The 5,742-nt window shown below is 38.1% G+C and overlaps 1 pseudogene; it reads left to right on the forward strand.

Moving 5' to 3' along the window:
- LOC113072903 (autoimmune regulator-like) lies at window positions 1–5,339 on the forward strand (annotated as a pseudogene).
- Window positions 5,340–5,742: the final 403 nt, after the last annotated feature.

The following is a 5,742-nucleotide window of genomic DNA, read 5'->3' on the forward strand; positions in this document are numbered from 1 at the left end:
CAAAACCAGAATGTCAGTGGGAGTTTAGTGTGTGATCTATACGCAGGTTTTCTTGTGGAAGCATGTCTAGGGTGGAAGGTTACGGAGAGTCTGACCTGCGCTCACAGCTACGAGCATGTAGGACTGAGATCGCCATGGCAATCCATGACCCCTTCCCACTGCTGTACGGGCTGGCGGATCACCACGTTATCTCGGAACAGATCCTGAGGGTGAACATCTTCATAAAAAATGCTATTCCTCAGCATAACCACAAATATGCGTGACCAGAGTTCATTCAATTCTAAAACTATTACCGATTAACACTTAAGGAGACTTTAGAGCGAAAGAAAAAGTATGGGATCCACAAAGCTGTCTACTCACTGCTCACTTTGATACTGGACCAGGATGCCACTGTCCTGCAGGGATTCTGGAGCAATCTCTGTAAAGAATACAATAAGGAGTGTTACCCAAAACTGGAAACCCTGTTTATGAACCTTCCCAAAGGTACAGTGCACATGTCAAGCAGAAATAAGTGGTTTGGAGGATAATTACAGTTTGAGTGATGATAATGTGATTTGGTAGGGTTAAAGCAGGTGGCCGGACACGCAGGAAACCCCAGGCTTGAGCTGCAGGTCCAAAGCCAGTCGAGCAGGAAGAGAGGGGTGGTCAAGAAACATATGACCCACCAAACACATCAGCACACTAAGAGAGCCTTAACCTCCAGCTCAGGTGTGGACAGCCGCACACACAGACACTTCTAGTCTTATAGTAAATTCCCAGTTAACAAAAAGATATTTTAAGAACATTTTACTAACGTTCCCATTAAGTTATGAAAATGTTTCATCTGAAGGTCCTCTGTACATTCAAAAAAAGTTTCTTTCTTGGTTATGTAAACATTAAAGACAACACTGAAAGGATAGTTCACACAGAAAGGCAAATTCTGTCATGATTTAAATGATGCATTATGTATTTATTTAAAAGACCACATAATCTATTAACATTAGCGGAACTGGAAGAATGTCAGTAGTCAAATTGGGTGGTTTTTGTTCAGTTTAAATAGCCTAAGCCAAACAAAATAGCACATTATCAATTATTATGAAAACTGCTTCTGTTTTACTAGTTACAGGCCCATAACCTTACATTTCCTGAACTTTCAGAAGCAACGTCGTCATAGTTGTGTTGAATGAAAACTATAACAAATAAAATTTTTGCATTACCATTTGATCCAAAAACAAAATATAACATTTTTATGGCTTTCCAAAATAAAGAGATTGATAAGAAAATATGTCATCAGACTAGAAACAGCCTAGGAACGCAGTTTTCTTTAATTCAGTCATTTCTGTAATTTAATGCCAAGGTAATATATATATAGATAGCTTTCAAAATCCACAGAGCATAAATCCGAGTGAACGTGTGACAGTTTGTATGGCCATGACATGATACTTATGTAAGTTGCAAACATGACAGTCCTGATAACTCAATGTCTTCACTGTTCCAGAAAGCAAAGGCAAGCCGATCAGAAAGACAGATGGTGCAGCACTTTCTCAGGTCTCAGTGGGAAACGGTAATCACATGTTTGTGCAAAGTGTGTCATTAGAAGACTATGTATTATAGAAGATGAATGAGGATGCAGATGAATAAATATGACTCCCAAAATGCAGGGGTCCAGGCTGTATCTACCTCAGTCCAGAGGGCCGTGACTGTGTCTGCCAGTGAGCATCCCACTGGCTGCGGGACAGTGGAGGGGATTCTGATCCAGCAGGTCATTGAGTCTGGTGAGCTCAGCACACTAAAAGGGTGTTGACAGACTGTGATGACAGAATTTACCTAGCTAATGTTTTAGCCCTTAGTGTGTTTTGATAGTGTAACCTTGCAGTGTAAACAATTTGGGAGTTCACTTTGGTAGCGCAGATGTCTCAAGCTGCCAAAAAATGCATCAAGGTTGGAGGAGAATTCTACTCTTCTGGCAAATTGGATGAGACAGCTGGAGTGCACAAGGCACAGACTGCGTGAAACTATTCTCACCAGCAGGGAGAGCCAAGCGCCAGAATCATGGATGTAGGAGATCAAGATTTGTTCAACTCATGGAAAATTACAGACATTGCAGATAAAGAAAAACCTGCTTAAAAAATATTATATAGGCAAAAGCTGTCATGATGTTAACCTGGTACAGTGGTTAAATCACATTAATGGTGCATATGTTCAGGAAGAGCATAATGATGATGAATGTGCTGTATGTAAAGACGGTGGAGAGCTCATCTGCTGTGACGGATGTCCCCGTGCCTTCCATCTCAACTGCCTGGTGCCACCCCTCACTTCCATACCCAGGTACAGATCAGTCATGTGACGCACAGGCCGCTGACCCTACAAACCTAGAGCTGACTGCGCTCATTGTTAGTCTGCAGCTGTGTCAAGTCGGTGTTGAGAAACTGCATAGTAGAATACAAAATATCTCAAATATGAGGCCATACACTAAATCCAGTGGAATATAAGTCTAAAAGCACTAGTGAAAATGCCTAATTTCTTTTTTTCTTTCCTTTTTTTTTTTTTTTTTTTTTTACAATTGATATAATTATTATATATAATTTGAGTAAAATATTAAATGTAAATAGAAAAAGAAAAACATACAATTTTACATTTCACAGATTTTAGTATTTGATTAGTTACCTAAAAATTGTGCAGAACTCTACTGTCTAAATTACAGATCCTTAAAATATTATATATCTGTAAATATTATTAATGTGTCTGTGATTTTAAGGTTGTCATAACATTATTCAATAAATATATTGTTATTGATAGAATATACATATTTTTAACAAATTGCATTCTTAATAAAAATGCCAAAAAACACATACAATTAAGAAATCATATATATATATAGTTTTAGTTTTCCCCTAAATAACTATTAATTATGTTTATTTTTATTTATTTTATTTTTTTACACCAGTGTCTGTTTTTTTAAAAGTTTATAAACAAGTAATTTTGTCATAATTATAGCAGAAATAAATAGATATATGGGGGCTGGGAGTATTGGATGATGGGGAGGCCTTCAGGTCAAAAAGGTTGAGGACCACTGCCCTTCATGAATCTCTCACTAATCTAAAAAAATATTTCAGTGGTACATGGCGTTGTCAGCTATGCAACAGAGCCAAAGACAGGACACACACCCCCTTGCAGGTAAAGCACTTGCAATAATTTCCTGTTGCTAAATCGAAGTTGGTCGCACTTATATGTACAGTCTGAACTCGATTGACCAGTGATGGCAGATTATTAGTAGCCATGACAGTTGTAAAGTCTCTGCTTTTATTTTTAGCCAGCAGTTCAGCCTCCAGTGACAGAGACAGGCTCCAGCTCTGCTGTGGACTTCTCCTTCTTCTCGTCTCTGTCCTCCACTTCACTCTCCACAGTCACAGAAGGCAAAAGCGCTCAGCCCATGGGCCTGCAGGTAACACGTCCATGTGACTCAGTGAGAGACACAGCGACTGAGTGCATGTGAACACCAAGGATGACAACCTTTAACAATAAATAATAATTGTTGGAATAACTTTCAGAAGGATTTTTATACAGTTGATGAACAGCTAATCAAAATCAGAATCCACCTGACATTGAACAGCTCAAGTACTTAGAGCAAGTAGAAGATATTCCTGCTGCATGCTGTGTGTGTATCTATACACTCTAATGTCATTTCAGGCTTTTAAATCCTCTATATGTTTATGGCAGGATTGTGGTCATTTTCAGGTATTTTTATATTTAATCTCTGTCAGTCTTCAGATGGTGAAATGTTTGGGATGAGGATGGCTTGTGGGATATGCCCCCTCACCCGTGGAGAGCTGATCCCCTGCCCGCAGTGTCTGCAGAGTTATCATGCCCTCTGCAACTTCTCAAAGTACTGCTGTTATTGTACTGTTATTTATAACAGAATAACAGTGAGCTCTATCATGCTTTGAATCTCAATCACTCCATCTCTCTCTCCCCCTATTTGTCTCTTCAGCGGAAAGACAAGATGTCGGAATTGCTCCAGGTCTTGGGGCCCTGAAAGGGAAACATCATCGTCTTCAGGTAATCCGAAAACACTAAAACAGCACTTTTGGGCCAGCTGACTGCACAGATGTTATTAGTCTGGTTTATTCACCCACAGATGAGTCAACACATGACTGATCAGGGCTTAATGCCATCAGAGCAGCTGCTCAACAGAGATGAAATGGACTCTATAATGGGGGAGGTGAGGTCATGTTTATCAATTCTATAAAAAACAATTATTAAATGCAAATGTGAGCTATGGAAACTGGATATGCATGAAGCCCCAGATAAGATACCTAACAGTATATTGATCTTGAATGCAGAGCTCTATAGATGGGATCCTGCAGTGGGCTTTCCACAACATTTCACATCCTCTTTCTGAGTCTCAAGGCTATTTCCAGTGATTCACTGAGTCCAGTGGTTCATCTCTGCTGTGAACAAACATCAAATCTAAGTTTCCTCCAGAACATGATTCAATAATGTGAAGAAAATCAATTTTATTACCCATTTCACAGGTTATTTTTTTATCATTAGATATTTTTATTTATCAATAGGGTGTTGCCACTACAGGTTTTCTACCAATTATTGTTTTATTTCAGACTTATATTTGTGAAAAAGTACAAAATATACAATACAAAATGCATTAAGATAACTTCACCCAGAAGCTTATGTTCGCCTTAATGATTTATTGTCCCTTTCACATTAAAATGTATTAAATACAATAAAAATAAGTTAAAGTATATGTATAGCATTGGTACAGTGTTATTTTAGACCATAGACACCGTATTGATTTTTATAGAGATTAAATGAGGCTGTGAGGGAGAATTGAGGCCCACATATTTAAAATCAAAGAACTAACTTGTTTGACATCATTTTTTTTAACTAAATCAAGCCAAAAACAGAGTTTGTTCGGAGTTGGTTTTGGGAGTTCAATACAGCAAAACGTTCTGGAAAAGTTCACTCATGTAATTTGTAAAGCATCACAACCATCAATCCTGTTTAATGTAGTTTTTGTCTACTGGGAGTCTTTTAGAAAGATGTTTCGACAGCTAAACAATTGGCATAACATTAAACAACAGTACAATGCACTGAACACACATTGTACTTCTGTCCCTCACAGACTTGATCTCACTCATGTCAAACATGGATTAAAGCACTCCTCTGACTAAGATCTATAGAGGTCTGATATCCAATGAAACCCAGATTTTGATGTGGACTTATTGTTCTGCAATGTCAACATGCATGTGACAACCTCCAGATATGAAACAATGACTCAAGAATAGATGAATGGATTTCTATTTCTTCCTTTCAAACATGGAAAATGTGCTCCCATTTTTAATAAAGACCCATGTATTCTTCTATATTCACTTTCTTCTGTATGTGTAAGTGTGCACGTGTGTGTGTACCTGGTATACCCTATGTTATGGAAATCAAATGTCCCCACAAGGATAAGATACATATTGGTATGATTTGTATAAATCAGAAGGATCTTTTTTTGAAAATTTTAAAATGCAGGAAGCTTTGTGTGAGGGTATGGGTAGAAAATACAGTTTGTACAGTATAAAAACAATATAAAAAAAGTCTATGAACTGTTTCTAAAAAACATGGAAACCCAATGTATATGTGTGTGTGTTTGTTTCTAAGTGCCCCTATGTGGGCCTTCTGTGCTTTTCTGAGAATGGTTTTGACACATCTCATGGAATGCATGGTCCAGGGCCAACGCTGTCAGTTTTCCTTTTTGGC

Source organism: Carassius auratus, unplaced genomic scaffold (assembly GCF_003368295.1).
Source record: "Carassius auratus strain Wakin unplaced genomic scaffold, ASM336829v1 scaf_tig00010915, whole genome shotgun sequence".
Taxonomy (NCBI): Eukaryota; Metazoa; Chordata; class Actinopteri; order Cypriniformes; family Cyprinidae; genus Carassius; species Carassius auratus.